We start from the raw sequence: 20,038 nt of genomic DNA on the forward strand, positions 1-20,038 counted from the left end.
TATGTATGACTGTTGCCTGCATGACTATTTTTTGTTAATAAATCCTGCATGTGGATCCTCAACGCTGTCGTCCAGCATCCTACTGTGATACATACATATGTCTTGAAAAGGAGAAAAACAATAAATTGTTGTATGAATGCTGTAATGTTTAAATAATGTCTCGTTAAAAATATGTGAAGGTCACGTGATTATTAGAAAGAACGCAGCATCTCATTTCTAACAAGACATGCTCTCTGTTCTCATGGTGTCCTGAGTTTGTTCTTTTGAGGTAGCCTGGCAAAAACGGTTTCTACGAGAATGCAAGTCCATTTTCAATGCTTTAAAAATAAAGAAACAACCTTTGAGATAAAAAAATGATTTGACCGCCACAATAATAATAATAAAAAAAAAAAACTGACACGCCATCACTGTAAATGACTGAATTTGTAATAAATATTTTACATTGACAAAATGATTACTGGAGAACAGGTTCCCACATTTTTGTCAGTTTTATCAACAGAAACTTGTTTTTTTTTTAAATAAAACAAAACATATTCAATATTTAACAAATTATAAATATTAATGGGAAATAAATGTTTTGAAACACATTTTTCTATTTGATTTATATCCAAGTGGGTGGGTCTTCGAGCTCTAAGTGGGCTGTATAAACTTGGAATTTTTTTTATTTTTATTTTTTTTTTATGTCTTGTACATGACAGTCCACTATTGTGCTTTCTGAATATCTACACCTACTCCAACCCTAAACCCATCCTCACAGTAACCTGTTGTGTTGTAATAATGCCTACCCCAACCCTACACCCAACCTCACAGTAACCTGTTTTGTTGTATTAACGCCTATCCCGACCTTTAACACAACCTCACCGTAGCCTGTTCTGTTGTGTTAATGTCTACACCTACCTCAACCCTAAACCCAACCTCATAGTGGTGTTTTTTATTATTGTCTACACCAGGGATTCCCAAACTTTTTTATTCTGGGACCCACCTAGGCAAGTAATTCAATCTCAAGACCCACTATAATATTTTAATATGGAAAAATGGGTAAAAAAGTATGCATTTAAAGCATAAAAAAATATATGGTGTGTGGATTTTTGGATTTTGCGATTTGATATGCACAAAATGAGGCTAAAAAAGCTTTTATAAATATAGCTGCAGTTATGTGATGTTGCGCGATCCACCTTTGTTCACTGTGCGACCCACAGTTTGAAAACCCCTGGTCTACACCCACCCCAACCCTAAACCCAAACTCACAGTAACCTGATTTGTTTTATTAATATCTGCTCCACCTACCCCACCTTAACCCAACCTACTTGTGATTTAAATCCCTCCCACTTGGAGTTGCAGTGATACCTACTTTAATAATTCTGCATTCAAGATCTTCTGGGAAGTTTATATATTTGTGAGTGATGGCAATGTGCTTCCATAAAAAATCAACATGACCCATAGACAACATGCACCAGTGTGTTTTTGCACACCTTTGCACATTCATCAGCCTGTCTGTATCTAAGGTTAGTTGAAAAATTGAAAACCTTTTTTTTTTTAAATCCCCTAAAAACTTCCTTTGTGAACCGAGGACTCAAAATAGCCAATTTTTTGACTTGAGCCCTCTTGTTAAGACTCCAACAGACAAATGCTCATCCTCCATGGCTGTTTTAGGAAGAAGCTTTGCAGGTTCATCATATACAGCTGGTGCTTTTCAAAAGGTCCACTTGACAGACAGAATAGTTCTTCCCCCAAGAACCAGAGACACTTCCCTGGGGAGAAGAGAGGTGTGAACAGGTGTTTCTGTCCACTGATGTTTTTCCCCAGAGATGAAAAAGGCACTGGCACTCCAACTCACAACCTGTCAGTACAGATCTGTGTCCAGTGGCGGCTGGAGAGCCGACTGGGTCGCAGATGGTGCTGTTGGCTTTAGTGTCAAAGACCTAAAGAGGTGATGAACAGAGCACTGGCTAACCATCAGCATCAGAGTCTGTGGAGTCAAGAAATACAACAGTGCTGGATGCTAGATGCCTGGATATGTCTAGATGTAGATCTGGCAATTGTACATGAATATTTAGGCTTTTTCATTCACACGGTGATGCCTCATCTTGCAAAAAAAAAAAAAAAAAAAAAAAAAAAAAATATATATATATATATATATATATATATATATATATATATATATATATATATATATGTATGTATGTATATATATATATATATATATATATGTATGTATATATATATATATATATATATATATATATATATATATATATATATATATATATATATATATATATATATATATATATTGTCAAGCATTTTCGAAGCAAATCTATAGATAACTGTTTCCAGCTGTTCTGGTGTTTGCCTTTTCATACTGTAAAGAAGATTACAGCTGATAAAGTGGAATACTTGTCCTTGATTTTGAAAAGATTCGTTCAGATGGATGCTACACACCAGCAGTAGCATGTTGCTGTAGGCGAGACCAAGACATGTAGCTATTTTACTGTGCTGTGAAAGAATGAATGAAGCGATCAGCTATGAATCATTGCTACTGAAAAATGATTCAGTTGAGCTACATAATAGTGACATGACATAATGTGTCTGTTGGCACAACTCAGCTGTCATGAAAATGTATAGGTCTATTATTATAACGTATTTATGTTTAGAGGGGTGTGGGATATTAGTGAAGTAGTGTGCAGATTAAATAACCTACACTGTTTTTGGACTGATTGGATGTCATGCATTAATTAAAGCTATTATAGTAAAAGGAAAATGTTGTCATTCATTCAGTTTACTTCGGCTTAGTCCCTGATTTGTCTGGAGTCTCCACAGCAAAATGAACCGCCAACTACTCTGGCATATGTTTAATGTAGTGTTCACGTTAATGTATATAGTAACATGACCAAACAATGAAAATACATTTACTATAGTATTTATTAATATTTGTTAATGGTAATTAATGAAAATGAAGTTGTTCAAGGTGCATTTATTATTGTTTATTTTTAATAATGCTTTAGTAAATGCTTGTCAGAAAGCCTTCATTTCCTTTTGTAGACCATACCCACACATTCTTTGCAATATCTCCAGTGCATACCTCAGCTGCATATTCAGGACAGAAAATAAATGCTCATCAGAAAGAATCTCTTCTCCACTCTTGATTTTCGAACCGAAATCAGATCCATATTTGGCCGCCTCAGCCAGCTAAAATCTTGAATGTAGTGGGACTTCACTACAATGCTGAATTATGAACATGTATAGGACTATAGTATATTAATGTATGAAGGGAATTGGGGAAAATATTGGGCAATTTGAATAACCTACACTTTTTTTGGTACTGTTTGGATGTCTTGCATTTATTAAAGTTACTGTAATAAAATGAATGGTGACACTTTAATATAAGGTACAATTAATGTCAGTTCAAGAGTTCACACTTAGCTGATGATTAATTATAAGCTTGTTTGGCATGCTGTCCCGGGAGAGAGCCCTGAGCTCATGAGATCCTCGAGCCCAGGACTCCCTCCCGTTGCAAAGCGGGAGGGGAGTTTGAGCTCAGGTAGATCTCGGGAACTCCCCAAAAATGCCTTTGAATAGCTCGGGACAGCAGCCGCGTATTGAAGAGCCCCCCAAAAAGCAGGTGTAACAAGCCATATCCGGCTGCTGGATATAGCGTTTGATAGCTTAGGAAGAGAAGCTTCTAAGGGAGCAGAGCAAAGTAGGCTGCTAGAGCTTAGGCGGGGTGGGGGCAGGGCTGGATAGACTCCGCGGGAGTCAAGGCTCAAATATATACACCCCTGCGGGGGTGGGAGCTGGGGTTAGTTTGCTCAAGCAAGAGTCGGGAAGATTTGGGCGGTGGAGACTCTTGCATGAGAGGGTGGGAGGTGGCCAGGGCCTGAACTCCTGCGGGAGTTGAAGCTCGTTTTAGTCGCCCCTGCGGGGGCTAGAGCTGAGGATTGAGGGCCTATGCGTAAGGAAGAACATAGCGAAAGAGTGACGCTGAAAGAAAGACAGTTAGCGGAGGACTCAACGCTGGAAAAGAATTGAGGAAATAGGAGGGTAAGGAGATAAGGGGGAAGATCAGAGAAGGGTAAAAGTAGCGGAAGCACTCACGCTGTAAGGAAGAAAGAAGGGGCAAATAATTGCCAGGCGGAGAATCTCAACTCCAGAAAGAAGAAAAGGAGAATATAGAAGTATATATGCATATATATATATATATATGAATATATATGGTTATTACATGGTAAGGGCCAGGCGTGGGTGGTGATTGACTCTTGCGAGAGTCGAAGCTCGGAGCGACCCCTGCGGGGGTCAGAGCTGCTGTGGGCATTTCCCCTGCTGAAGTCTGGGAAAGAGAGGGGGCGGTGGAGACTGCAGCAGGGGGTGGCCGGGGCGGGACTCTTGCGAGAGTCGAAGCTCGTTTTAGTCACTCCTGCGGGAGTTAGAGCTGAGGATTGATGGCCTATGAGAAAGGAAGAAAAGAGAGGGCGGAGGAACTCGACGCCAAAGGAAGAAAAGGAGAGAGGGGATAACCTGCGTGCGTGAGCATGCACGTGCGTCTATTCCTGTTTCGGCATGTGCATGCACATGCATCGGAACAGGTATACATCGGATGTATGCGTATAACATGCGCATACATACCATTTCTAATGGCCTGGGTGGGGCGCAAATGGTGACTCTTGCGAGAGTTGAAGCTCAGCGCGACCCCTGCGGGGGTCAGAGCTATGGGGGAGGGGGGGGGGGGGCAGTAAGAGTCGGGAAGAGGGAGGGGGTAGTGCAGGCTCTTACTGGGGGTGGTAGCCAAATGTCATGGTCTTTTTATTAATGCATGGTCTGATAGCTTGATGTCGCTACGTGCAGGGATGGTAGAGGTGAGCATTCATCCCCCCACAGAATGGCAACTGGATGGAGAGCTGAGGATAAGGGGTATGGTTTGTCTGGTGGTCCTGGAAGTGTTTATTAAAGTTCCGTTGTCAGAAATGTCCTCCTATTCATAGCAGCCAATCAGGAAGTTGTTTGTTGCTGTTTCACATCCAACTGACTTGCCATTATAAGCTTATGTAAGACACTAGTGTATGAATAAATGAGTCACTGGTCTAGTGTAATTGGACCCCAGTGCTCTGTGTATAATTTATTTATTTATTATTATTATTATTTTTTTTATTTTTTTTTTATTTTTTTTAATTGCTAACATCAAACTCTGAACTCTGTAAGACTTCAAGGGCGATGTCACCATTTAGTAAAACTGTGAATGGAATGTTAGTAATTGGCTTTACTTTAATCCATGAATAACATTTGTTGGTATCTTAACTTCATTCACAAGCTTGTCTGGTCCAAATTCATTCATAAGACTTGCAACAGAGTCAAGAGAGAGGGCAGGACCTTCTCCAGAGAGCTTATTGGGTGGTGAAGCTTCCCCTTACAGCTATTGGCTTGAAGGAGAGCCAGTCAAGCGTGCCAAAGGTGAAAAAGCCCGGCGGCCATTTTGTTGATCAAGTTCACCATTGTTTATGGCTTGAGCTGTTGCTTGCTGAACATTCCGGCAAACAAGCTGTTAGATGTTATGGATCAGTGGACGGGCAAGAGGCGAGTATCTTTAGTTAAAATCATTGTTTACACTAGTCTTGTTATTCAAAAGATTTATAAATGTTTTAGTCTAAATGTTTGGTAAAGTTATTTTGCAAAGCTTCCCTTCATGTGCATAGCATGTGCACCGCTAGGAAAAAGGTAATGGTTCAGTTTCATTGCAATGGCTTTGGAGTTTTTGGCTGTCATTTGCTGGAGAATAGGGTTGAAGACACAGCGGATGCGTTGAAGTGGAAGGTTTGATGTTTGTTGAAGTCGTTGATGCAATTGTTGGAGTTGTTTTGAAGTAGTAGTTGTTGTTGCTGCAGTTGTTGTTGCTGCAGTTGTTGTTGCTGCTGTAGATTGTAGCTTGTAAATTATAGCTAGTAGCTTGTAGATTATAGCTGGTAATTTGAAGATGGTAGCTGGTAGATTGTAGCTGATAGCTGGTAGGTGATAGCTTGTAGATGCTTTGGTTGTCCATGCTGGTTTCGAGTAGGTTCTTCAACGGAGCTAGCTACGGTGAAGCTGCCTCTTCAAAACGAAGATAGCAATGGAATAAACCCCAGGGTATTTATAGTAGTTTAGGAGTCATCTGATTGGATAGTAGTGAATTGGATAATGCGGGTCAGCTGCTAGCAATCATAAGCACGTGATCCTCTCGAAATTTGTTTATACATAAACTTCACTTAATTGATTTAATTACATGACCAAAAAAAAAAAAAACATTTATTACAACATTTATTCACCTTTGTTAATGTTATTTAATGAAAATGAAGTTGTTAATTTATTCATTCCTTCATTTTCTTTTCATTTTAGTCCTTTTAATAATCAACGGTCACCACAGCTGAATGAACTGCCAACTTATCCAGCATATGTTTTATGCAGCGAATGCCCTTCCAGCTACAACCCATCACTGGGAAACATCCATACACTCTTATTCACACACATACACTAAAAACAATTTAGCTTACCCAGTTTACCTATAGCACATGTCTTTGGACCAGGGCACCTGGAGGGAACCCACGCGAACATGGGGAGAATGTGCAAACTCCATAAAGAAATGGGAACTGACCCATGCGAGGCTCGAACCAGCCACCTTTTTTGTTGTGAGGCGACAGCACTACCCACTGCGCCGCCATGAAGTTGTTCATTGTTAGTTCTTATTACCTTGCACAACCTTGACCATGACCTTCTAAGATCATAGTAATCACATGAACTCAGATTATTGGAACCCTATTGTATCGTGCGACCAATGAAATATTGTGTATATATGAAAACCGTTGTACAAATTAACTTCATGTGCAAATACACTGTTTATTTATTTATTTATTTATTTGTTTATTTATTTATTTTTATAGTGGGTATTGTTAAATTGATCAAAAATGACCAAAAAGACATTTATGAATTATAAAAATATTGTCATTTGTTTCCTGTATTTTAAATCAGATACATTCACTTTTAATCAACCAACATTTTACACAATTTCTGTTATATAGATTGTATAATCTGTGTAAAATACTGCATTTTTCATTATGTGAATAATGACATTGAACCTTACTTAGTGATATAATCAGTTCAGAATGTTTTAAATATGTTTGCTTTTATTCATTTATCAGATGCTTTTTAGGGTGACCTAGAAATGATGGCACCAAGTGATAAAACATATGGAGTCAACCCCTAATATGCAGGAGTAACCCCTAATAAGCAGGAAAACTAAGCGCTGGAACTAGCATCAAAAACCGGGCAGTCAATCATTTCACTTCAATCATGAGAAAACACAACATATGACCAAGTGACTGATTCATCATCCCTCTCACGTCTTGTTTTACTTCTGCTTTGACCTTTCTGTCTGTTGAAATCTCCATAATTGATTGCATGTCTGTTTGTTTTTCTACCATTGGTAGGTGGTGTTTTTTTTTTTTTTTTTTTATTTCCCACATGGCTTTGTCTTAATGAGTGCATGCTTTGTCATATATGCGTGGGCCGTATCACCATTGTCAAACAGTCCTCGAGATGAAATAAAACTGGTTAAGAAAACCCAAAGGCCATCACGTGTTAATGCTTTCCAATTCATTTGGCAATGATATATGAACATAAGGGTTATTATAAATCTGTGGTTCACATTTTGTCTAAAATTGCCGCTATCTATTTCTTTCTCTCACTCATACATGTAGGTCTCCTGTATAAAGACAGTTTTCAACTGGAATTAATATTCATTTTCACTGATCAATCACTTTCCCAGTGATGGGTTGCAGCCGGAAGGTCATCCGCTGCATAAAACATGTGCTGGATAAGTTGGTGGTTCACTCCACTGTGGCGACCCCAGATTAATAAAGGGACTAAGCCGAAAAGGAAATGAATGAATGAATGATAAACCTTAACTCTATTATACTCTATTATTAGGGAGGTAACGGTATCAGAATTTCACGGTACGGTAATACCTCGGTATGAATGTCACGGTACGGTATTTATTGAATCATTTACAGGAAAAAACAAAACTTATGAAAATACTCCAAAAAAGTGCCAAAAGTGTCAATGACATACAAATTAGCCATCTATCTGTAAGCTTTGAAACAGGAACTTCAATTTTAATAACAAAAAAATATTAAACCATGTAAAAAAAATAAAGTTTCAATTTAGTATTGTTGAAAACTCATCACATTCAACATTTAATCACTCACTCACTTAGATAGAGATGGGTTTAAAGGAAAATTATCATATAAATATAATCTGGTAAAAGCTGGTATCTCTGGGTATTTACAATGTCCCCTGCAACAGAAAAAAACCCTCTCATTTGGGACTGAGGTTTCTGGGACAAGAGAGATATGACTTGGCCCAGGTTGACAGCAGTGAGTAACGTTGTGCAATTTCTTTCCCCCACTTGAGAGGACAAACCATGAGTAAGATAGAGGTCTCATGTCTGCATCAATCTGAACAGTGTGCTGACAACACCGCTATTCAGTACACGCGCGACAACACAGCTGATAAGAACTCGCGCAACAACACCGCTATTCAGTACGCGTGCGGCGACAACACCCGCTTTAGAGTTTTCTGGCTCTTTTTGATCCCCGCTTCTAGCAGCACACTCCATTTCCGCATTACTGGATCTATAGCGACAACAGACCGCAAGGGATGATGGTCAAGCATGGGCTGATGGGAATTGTAGTTTTCGCTACCTCCCGTTCGTTTCATTCGCCTGAGCAAATTTTCTCAGAAGACCTATAGTTTTACCGAGTCATGCGACTTCGGTAATATCGAAAAAAAATTAATATTGCGGTATGACGGTATTTACAATACCGTTACATCCCTATCTATTATGGTTAAACAGGGACTCTATAAATCACACATGTTCTGTGGCTCTTGCTCAACTATAATTCAAACTCAACATTGCTTTTCTTGTGATGTGACTATTGCAGATGCACACATTGTGATATCAATGCTGAAACTATTTTTCAAGAGTTCGCCCTTAGCTGATGATTGATTATAAAGCCTGTTTGGCTTGCTTAGGTAGGTCTCGAGAACTCCCCTGCTTAATAATGGTAAATAGCTATGGAGAGTGAATGCTGAATTCTATGCTTGTCTATGTTGTCGATTTAGTTTTGTTAATTCACATATGTTACATGTTTTTTTGGTCTATGGGAAGAAACCGAAGAGCCTGGGAAGAACCCACGCAAACACAGGGAGAACATGCAAACTTCACACAGAAATGCCGACTTGGCCATGTAAGATCTGAGCCAGTGACATTCTTGCTGTGAGGCAATGATGCTAACCATTGGGCCTCCATGCTGCCCTGTCAAGGAAAGGGGAGGAGTAGGGGTGGAAGGGGGGATTCTTCAAGACGAAGATGGCTAAGGTAAGATACTTATTTATAGTCTGATTGGTGAATCATGCGTTAGCTAATGAGGACCAGCTGCTATCAATCATAAGCGTGTGCTCCTCTCAAGATTAGTTTATAAATAAACTTCACATTGTGCAGCCATATTATGATGTCATTGTTTTAGTAGATAATTCTACTTATTTTAAGCATAAACATGGTCCACACTTTTAAAGAAGAAAACTTAGCTGATGAAACATCTACATTTCTAGGGAAAGTAGTAGACATTATTGCTTTTGGCTCTCTAGCCCAGAATTATTATTTTGGTGCCTCATTTGACTGTTAAAATGTCTATGTCTGTGTGTGTGTGTGTGTGTGTGTGTGTGTGTGTGTGTGTGTGTGTGTGTGTGTGTGTGTTTATTTAATTTACTTTATCTTTTACAAAGTAAAAAGATAGAAAAACTCTTAGAAATTCAACTGAAGTTCCACTCTCTACATCTACATTTCATCACACAAATACTTTAATGAATAAACCCACAGTTCTGAGTTTAAAGAAAACATGCTAATTAAAAAGGATGTAGAACTAAGATTTTGATATTGATCAAATATAATAGCCCCTTTCACACACCTTTCCGGAAAATTACTGGCAATTTCATAAATTTCTAATAAATTAACTCTGGTTTTTTTTCTGGAAAGAGAAGTTGTAACATTACCAGTAATTTGCCAGAATGCTGCACTGTGTGAACACAGAAGGAAGACTGCCGGAAAGAGGGCGTTCACATCTAAAACACGTTAGATGTCTACTTTAGCCAGGTCAGAACACTCTGACGCTTTCACGTCCGCACTGTTTATGAGAATAAAAGCCTGTGAATATTTTTCCAGACACATTTAGCTGCTAGATATTAGATAACATTTATATGTTCCTTCTTACTGCCAACTGTGTAAAAAGTATCGATAAAATGCTTATATAAGGCCATTGTTTGTTCACCTTTAAGCTCTGACGCGTGTGCACGTAAAGCAGCTGGTGAGCACCAGCACACACACATATTATGAACATCTTAACATGCGAAAGTGTTCCTCCATATGTTTATCGAAGTTGTTCACAATACTTATCCATCCACAGAGTTTGTAATGTAGTCAAATGTTTACAAATACAAGCGCAGCCGTTTAGAGGTCATTTCTGCTTGATGTCAGAATTTACCGGTATTTTGGAATGGTTGTGTGAATGCTCTTTTTCAAAAAAAATCTGTAACGTCCTCGCCTGTGTGAACAGCACTTTTTTGAATTTACTGGTAAAGTTGGTCCTGAAATTTTCTGGATATTTACTGGTATCACTGTGTGAAAGGGGCTATAATCTTATATAATCTTATTATGATAGTGGCTGTTTTAACACATTTGACCTTAAGAGTGTTTGCACTTTGAAATCCAATCTAATGTGATTTTAAGAAGTGGTCAAAAGTGAATGACCTCAAAACATTTACACCCTGTATTTAGCGGTGCCCATTTGTGCTTGAATTGACAAAAAAAATCGACTTAATATGAAGTATAGAAATAGCCTTACTTGCTTTTTAAGTCTTAGTTCTCTTTCCGCCCACATCATCGTACTATCTCAGTGTCCACATGAGGTTGTTTTTTTTTTGTCTGTACGTAGCATTTTTATGCACAGACTCCACACCAGGAAGCTATTTTTAAGAAAGCCTGGCAATGGAAACGTTTGCAGCAGTATTATCATTTTTACTGTTTCCCTGTCGATTCAGAGACAGCATTAATAATTCTGCCAAGTGTCCCTGCAGTGGCGTATGGCCGACCCAGCAGGATGCATATGGGCGGGTATGTTAAGACATTACGCTGTCTATTCATCAACACCTGATGAATATGCCAGAAAGAAAGAAAGAAAAAAAAAACAAACAAACAAAGGAACACTCTTCCAGTGATACATTTTATGTTACTCTTTCTCTGTAGTTCCCTCTCCAATCCCGTTTTTCTGACCGGTGAATTGGTGGATACATGCCAGCAATTAATGACACCAACACAATGACATGGCAACTTTCACAGAGAAAGCCAAACAAACATGTCTTGCCAGGGTTATCCATTAAGAGGCCCACACAGATGCACATTTTAGGTGGATAAATAGAGGCCCCTTTTTGTTCTGTGTTGCTTGTTCAAAGTAGGTTGCACATTATTTACAGGGCCGAGATACAGAAATTCATACCTCGTACTCACAGCATGTTTTGAAAAAAGATTACCGGGTTTATTTCTGCAGATGATTATAGCTTTCCAAACAATTATGAATTTGCCAATTAGCATTGTTTGCCCAGCATCTAATTTGTTGTTGTATAATGGAGGCAGTATCCGTAGTGAGGATGATTATAGTTTCTAGAGTGTCAGTTGTATTTCAAATGATCTATATGTCAGTGTACTTCTAAAAGATAACCAAATGATTTACTATTAAAAATCAATGTTAGCTTATGTAGTAGCATGTGGTGTGTTATGATTCTTGGACAGTAGTTGACATTGAACTAAACTCATGGACTGCAATAGACACAAGACTTAGTTCGGAGTCTGAATCTGACACCAGACCATGTGCAAGAACTACAGGGACTGGAGATGACACAGGACTGGAGCATACAGTACATAGCACTGGCTTGGGGACTGAAATACAAACAGGACTGGGCTATGGGCACTGGAATGGGACTTGAGTTGACTACTGTATGGATGAAGCACACAGATCAAACTCATAAAATCCTCTGGAGATTTTTTTTTTCTTATCTTGCTTTTTATTTTATTATTTTTTTATTTTTTATTTTTTTTAAGCAAAAACCCATTATATGTGCTTTGTGAATGCCTTTTAAATTGTCTTGCAACACAACCCTTCAAAGACCACTAGGGGTGTCCCATATTAAAAATGAAGATTCTTAAAAGGTTCTTTGTTGGTGTAGATCAGGGGTTCTTCTTCTTTTTAGGAATAAATCACCGTTTTGAGGGTCTAGACATGTTCAAAAACTCACGAAACTTTACACATGCCCCAGAAGTGGCGATAATGTATTCATCTCCTGAACACATCTACATGGCAATACAGTGATAGCACTGCCTGCTGACAAAAGAAAGTTTGGCATAAATATTGGATTTTCTTAGGTTTATATATATATAATTTTGTATTAGAATTCATTACATAACTTCTGGGCGACATAGTGGCGTAGTAGGTATTGCTGTTGCCTCACAGCAAGAAGGTCACTTGTTCGAGCCTCGGCTGGGTCAGTTGGAATTTCTGTGTGGAGTTTGCATGTTCTCCCTTTGTTCGTGTGGGTTTCCTGTGGGTGCTCCGGTTTACCCCAGAGTCCAAAGACATGCGGTACAGGTGATTTGGGTAGGCTGAATTGTCCATAGTGTATTAGTGTAAATGAATGTGTATGGATGATTCCCAGAAAAAATATTGCTTCGTAAAAAAATATGCTGAATATGTTGGCGGTTCATTCCGCTGTGGCGATCCCAAATAGTTAAAGGACTACGCTGAAAAGAAAATGAATTAGTGAATAAATCATTTCTTATTTAATTTAAGTAATGTTATAATTTATTACATTTAAAATCCTTAATTGTAGTAATAATTGTACATTTTTGTACATTTATAATGAACATCTTACAGTAAAAAACACGAACAATCCCATTTATAACACAAAAAATACACTTTGCCTTGATTCACTTACTGATATATTCTGCAATGTCCGCAATCCGTTAAATGACTTTATTTATTCATTTTTTTTTTTTTAAATCTAATCACAAAATTCTCTATCATTTTCCCTCTGTTTTCAGATAGGATGGAAGTTACCATCAAAAATCAAAGGTTACCATGGGCCAACTTTGGTCTGCGGGCCCTAGTTTGGGCATCTCTGGTATAGATGGTTCTTTGAAGAACCTTAACATTTTCAACACACAAATTTCTGTGTAGCCCCAGATGATTCTTTGCACTATAAAATGGTTCTTTATGTAATAGCCTGCCATTGGCAATTACCAAAACTTTCATCACAGACTTTCTTCAAAATGCAAATCACTGCAAGTTTGTCATGCATAGAAAAACATTTCATTCTACAGTCTCACCAGCTCCGAGTGTAGTCTTAAAGACTCATTTGAAAGGTTGAATTTAACTGTATCCTAATGTAATGCATTATGCATATGGTTTACAAAAAATATATGCTTTAAATCTAGTTTTAAACTGAGAAAGTGTTTCTGAGCCTTTGACTTTATCAGGAAGGCTATTCCAGATTTTAGGAGCAAGATATGAAAACGCACAACCTTCTTTAGCAGACTTTGTTATTCTGGGTACTACCAGAAGCCCTGAGTTTTTAGACATTGAAGAACGGGTGAGATTTTAGTGAGACAGAACGTTGGTTAGAGCCTTATGCTGTAGGTGAGAAGCTAATTTTTATAATCAGTACAGAACTTAAAAGGCAGCTAGTGTAAGAGGTTTTTACCCCCTATTGAAACCTTATGTCACAGTCTCTCCAAAGGCCCTGAAAGGTAATTAAAACATTATTTAAAGTCAGTCCATGTGACTCCAGTTGCTCAACCTCAATGTCATGAAGCACTTGAATGCTTTTCCAAACAGGTTAATACAGAAAACATAGAATGTCAGTTTGAAGACTTGTGCAGATTATACTTTGCCTCTTGTCTTCATCCATTAGTTGGTTTGTTAGTGAGAGACGAGGAAGAGAAACACTACAATTAAACCCTGCCCTTTATTAGTACTTAATTTCAACTAGAAATCCATCACACTACTGAAGTCAGTAGGAACTTGCAACAGGTTTTGATGCCATCGTGAATGTGGAAATACCAGTCGGTCTAAGATTTTGCAGCACATAGTTTTCAGATTTGTAAAGAAATTACTGATTTTGTGGTATTTTTGTTCAATATTTGCAGCAATATTTCCATCACTGGCTCTGTTGTTTTGCAAAATGAGTTTTATTATGTATAGTACTTTGGTATCTCCTTTATGCTTTTCATTAGCATACAAGTCCCTTTATGCAGCTCACAGATGACCTTGATGGACTTGACGGGCTGATGAAAAGCGTGCAGTTGTGTGTGTTAGGAGTTGAACAACTTTAGATTTTTTCAAGTCAACTTTTATATTTTTAAAGTCAAGTCAACGTTGACAAGTCATTGGGGATGCCATCAATAAAACACAACATGCAAACGTTTTGCAAAATGCTACAATTTGCTAATTATTTGCTTGGAAGCTATTGTACAGTATATCCAAATCTTGTTTGACAGCTCATAACACATTGCAAAAACAATGCAACATTACCAATGACTTGGCCCACACAGAATCTGCTCAAGTAGAAATCTGCAGATTTACACAGATTTTTAGCCCATTGTTGAGTCTATTTATTTACTTGTGTAAATGTGTGTACATTTATATTGATTCAGTTTTTAAATTAATATCAGTAATAATATTGACTATTATGAAAATGTCCATTTGATTTATTTACTATTGATTTTGTTTACCATTTGTAAATGAATATAGTCTGTCTTTTAGTAGAATCTAATTGGAATTGCATTGTAAACATTTGACTTAAAGTTTAAATTATTTATTATTTCATATGTTAAGTTTTAGTTACGATACTCCCAAAACCATTCCACGTAAGTCCGTAAATTTACTAATTTCTTCACAGAAATAGCAAAAAGATTTGTGCAGATTCTGACTGGCCCTACCAATGACTGCAAATAAATAATTTAAGTAGAAAACAAATGCATTCATGCATGTCAACACTGTTCATTAAGGAAACATTAGCACGGTCTAATTATAGTGCAAAATGCATGGCTACATGGCTAGACCATACTAATAGGTATGTAACAATAACAGATATGTTTACTGCAAAATTAATGCAATCAGCACACAGTACATCTAAAACCAAATCATGGCAAGCTATTTCATAAAACCAAATGCACGAAAGACAAAGGCTATAATTTAACTCTCTTTCACAGTCCTGGTCAGACTTGGTTACTGCTCATCTTGGTAATCAGATGTCTCCTGTCACTGCGTGCATCTTCACCACACATGTGAGCGTCAGTGCATCACAGAGGACAACATCCAATCACATTACTTTCCAGTTTTGCATAAACGCGATTGGCTATCATCTGCTCCAGGGTATTGATCTAACTGGCTGACATCTTTTTGACGATTTAGTTCACTCAAAATTCATGTGAATCTTTGACACTGACAAAAGAAAAATAAAATTTAAATTAATTTCAATAATCGGAGGGCAATGAACTACTTTTATTCGGTGATCCTACATTCATTAGTACGGTTGCTGTGTCGTTCAGGTCAAAAACCACATGATCTGCACAAAACGACTAGTGGACGTCAGTCAAAAAGCGACCTGGCAGAGCAATAAAGTCGACCAGTCAACTAGTCTGTGCAACCCTCTAGTGTGTTTGTGAGGAGAGAGTATGTGCGCTTATAGTGAGAGCATACATAGATAGTTACAGCAACTAGAAGTTTAGTGATGAATTTAGAGCATACAGCCTATATGTACTTTAAGTGGACTTCAGATGAATGTGTGTGTTGCAAAAACATCACATAACACATTTAATGCTGCTCAAAATCAGTGGGAAATCTGTGGCAATTCACAAAAATTGCAAGCATCGCTGAATTTGCCTGGTTAATTTTGTGTTAAATTCTGTAATTACATAAATCACATTATGCTGGAGGAACTGATTAGCAACAAACCTCTGGAAGCAAAAGTTTGACAAACAAACGGCTTCCTTGTCATGACACAAGTCCCCCTCAAAAAAATAAAAATAAAATAATAATAATAATAATAAATAAAATAAATAAATAAATAAATAAAATAACTGCATTATTTACCACATTTTAAAACTCCCACACAGCAAATTCATCAGAGTTAAATTCTCGGTGTTGAAGCATTTGAGAGTAAAGTGTTGACGTTAAAGAGTTAGATTTTGATAAATGAATATAATAAGAGTTAGAATTGTTTTTATTCAGTGCGAAATCAAGGAGTTATCTTTTTAACACTTGGTGGTGTTATTTCCAACATCCGGGAATTCATGCAGCCCCAGTCACTAAAGAATTTTCCAGACGCCATTTTCCATCTGAGATTTAGAACAGCAACTGGTGAGTCAAACTACCTAAATGTTGGTATTTTACAGACTTTCTTTGAGGAAATACAGTTGTAAACATGTTGTGAAGTTAATAACTTTAGAATGGAGTTACAATTTTAAACTTCTGCGGTTCATTCATGGTTGTTTGTGTATCTAGCTTAACTGCATTACTATTGACTTCTTTTCAAGAATGTTTTTATATATGCTCACGCATACATAGTGCATAAAAACATCAAATGTACATGTTCAACACATTTCTGTCACGCTTAATGCCATTTTGTGCGTTGTTACCCATCTGTAAAATAAAATCGACACTTCTCCTTTAATTCCAAGCAAACTAGCGAGGGAATCCCCGGAGCCGCCTAACGTTAGCCTACTCTGCCCGGATGCTAACGGCAACACAGGACGGTTTCCATAAGCTCTGGAGAGTTTCTAAAACATATCTGGTGAGTAAATGAACATATGCTTACTTGTAAAAGGCTTCCTGACTGAAACAAATGATTGTTTGTTATTAGTGTACGTTAATTTGGTTATTTTAAACACCGCGGCCCTTTTAAACTGGTTCATTCGTGGCCGTCCATATACCGTTAGTCCATAACTTAGACTCGTGTGATAACGTACGCTTGAATTATATTAAGTGTTGACAACCATTAAAGTCGGAATGTTAACATTAATGTCTTTAAATGACCGCGTTTGCACTTTATCAGACATTTAACGTTACAGAAGTCTCCCGGAAGTTGCGGGACTAACGTTAACGTTATTGCCCAAGTAGATGCCCGCAAATGAATGATCATCTCCCGGATATCGCGCGTCTCCCGCCCGGTCATTAAACACTTTGCACGCCCCTCTCCACCGCATCCCTCCCAGCTCTTCAGGTACGTCGCGCGCAAGTCACCCCCACCGCTCTTTAGGTACGTCGCGCGCAACTCATCCCATTGCTCTTTAGGTACTCATCTCTCCCGCTACCTCCCGCAAATCAACTCTGTATCCCCCGAAAATGACTTTTCCCAACTCGGGATGTCTGACGTTAGTAAGTTAGGCTATTTCTGTTGGCAGGAACATCTTAGTCAAGCTTTTTCTCCCGCATGATATTGTGCTTAAAACTATAGGCTAAACTTAGCATGTACTGTACACAACATTTCCGTTTTATTAGTGCGTTGTAAACAGCCACCTGTCTGTAAAATTAATCAACTGATTCATATTTGAGCAGCCTAATGATGATACAGGTTTGATTTGTAGATTTATTATCAATAATCAACATCTGAATCAAAAGATATGTGAAAATGTTTGAGGCATACTTTGTGATGTTCATCTCTCTTTTTTATCTGAAGGTTATGCATATGTGTTAGATACTAATGTGTTGTTGTTTTTTAACAGCCACAGTTCTCTGTACAATAACACAAGACCCTGTGACGGTGGCTGATTAGAGACGGATGGTGTATTTTCCAGAGTTGGTGAAATGACCAAGCACACCTTCTTGGTCATATGTGGTGATAATAATGAAGGTATGTTTGATAAAGTTCTGTATTTGTTTTACAATAAGCTGAGAGGGTATTAGAGCATTAGAGAATAACAAATGACATGAAGGTGATAAGTTTTGTATTGTGGGTGAACTGTTACTTAAATAATGTTTTGCTCTTTGCTTTGCACTTTTCCTCTTCTGCTTATCCTAATATTTTAGATTATATTTGGACCTGAAACATCTGCTAGACTCCAGGAAAGGTGGCGTCAATACTGGACCTGAAAGGGCCTAACAAGTTGAATCTGGTAAAGAAACATGCACGCACACACACACACGCACACACACACACACACACACACACACGCACGCACGCACGCACACGCTTACAGAAAACTGTAAATTTATGAATATTTTTTACACTGTGGCCAATATTTTAGGGAAGTCAGCATCACTAAATGATATAAAAGATTTTAAGCTCCTCTAAATTTTGCTCCAAGTGTTGTGTTAAATTCAGGATTCTGGACAGACAGCTGCCTGTTTTTCCAGTTCTAGTCATAGTGGTTAACCTAATTGTTTTTGGAGATCCAACAGTGATGTATGTGTTTTTTCTACTCTTCCATATCCTGTCACCTCAACCAGCTGGGAGAGTCAAGTTGTGGATCATCATGTGGATTTTCAAAAGGTGAGTTTAGATTTCTTGAATGTTTTATTTACTTTAAATGTTCTTTTAAATATATCATAGAATTTGATTGCAATTTGTTTTCAAACATTTTTCTTAGTCATGCTGGAGTCTTGAAGAGTTCTTAAATGAGCATCACCCTACAGTATATCCGTGCATCAGGAACCACCAGACGAGCGATCAGCAGCTACTACTGTACATCGTCATGGATAAAAAGGTCATCCTGTGGCTGGGAAGCACTTCATTCACAGGACATGCTTGATGAGATTTCCTAGCTCCAGTTTGTTTTCACACAAGTTTACAGCATTTATACCTTCATTTAAACTGCTGTGTTTGATATGGAGGACCAAGGAAACACCCGAAGTGAAAGATTTGCACGCCAAGTTGTTTAAAATGTAATTTCAGAAAAAAACTATGCGTTCAGAAGAAAACTATGAGTGACGATATATTGAACTTTCAAATTGCTCTGATGAAACATCAAGTTTGGACATCATATTTTGTTGATACTGTCTTTACTAATAAAACATTTAAAGCAAATTTGACATTGTTGCATTTTAAAAATTGAATGAATTGTTGAAGTTGTGAATGTTTTCAAATAAAATGTTTTTTATTTTGTAATTTACAGTCTATTTGACCTTTTTACCATATTTACACTCAAGAGAGTTGAATAAAATAATATATTACACCAGGTGGTGTTAAATATAGTTACATTTTTTAACTCTGCCCTGAGTTAAAATTAACCCTTACTTCGGTGTCAATGTGCCAACCCTTTTGAAAGTGTTGATTTAAGTCTGTTTTGAGTGGACCCCATGAGACACTTTCAAAGTGTTGAAATTAACACCCATAGAGTTGTTTTGGGTCCCCATATTTTGCTGTGCAGATGTGTCATGAGAGTGATAAAAAAATCCTTTTTTATGTCTTTTTGTCATTTAAGAAAAATACTGCATCAAACAGTTTGAATTTGGTCTAGAGTTTTGTATTTTAAACTTAATATAAGATACTTTTTACATCAGAAATGAATTGGCTTAGATATTTTTTTAATTTTTCACATCTGTAAAAAGCTTTTTGAGAGGTGTTTTGACAATTTGGACAAGCAAAGACAAAATCCAGAATGCTGTCACATGGTGCAATAAGCACTTTATGACAAAGAAAATGTGAAATATAGTGAAAGATGTACATAACTTCTGTGGCCTGCTGTAGTATAAGATTCTAATGGTATGATGACCTTGAGTATAAAAACATGACGGTTTCACAGTATTGTGATTATTGCTTTGAAATATATTAATTTTAAATGTCTGTGTAAAAAAAAATTATAAAATAAAAATACTTTCCACTTTGAATACAATATATTTTATTTTAGGAAACATTTATAATATTTTGAAGGAGTAAACATTTCAGGCTAAATAATTAAATCATT

At 37.4% G+C, this 20,038-nt stretch overlaps 1 protein-coding gene across 4 annotated transcripts in view; it reads left to right on the forward strand.

The window, feature by feature from the left end:
• Window positions 1-20,038, forward strand: part of ccdc172 (coiled-coil domain containing 172) — a 321,472-nt gene that overhangs the window by 167,707 nt on the left and 133,727 nt on the right. The window contains exon 9 of one of the 4 annotated variants that reach the window (XR_015505476.1): window positions 9,194-9,403. The exons of 2 other annotated variants lie outside the window; for them this stretch is intronic. The gene's annotated coding sequence lies outside the window, so the exon portion shown is untranslated. Of the gene's footprint in view, window positions 1-7,166; window positions 8,141-9,193; window positions 9,404-20,038 lie in introns of those variants that run through there. One more of the 4 variants, XR_015505460.2, reaches the window with a different exon arrangement.

This window comes from Danio rerio, chromosome 13 (genome assembly GCF_052040795.2).
Source record: "Danio rerio strain M-AB ecotype USA chromosome 13, GRCz13ab, whole genome shotgun sequence".
In the NCBI taxonomy this organism is placed as follows: Eukaryota; Metazoa; Chordata; class Actinopteri; order Cypriniformes; family Danionidae; genus Danio; species Danio rerio.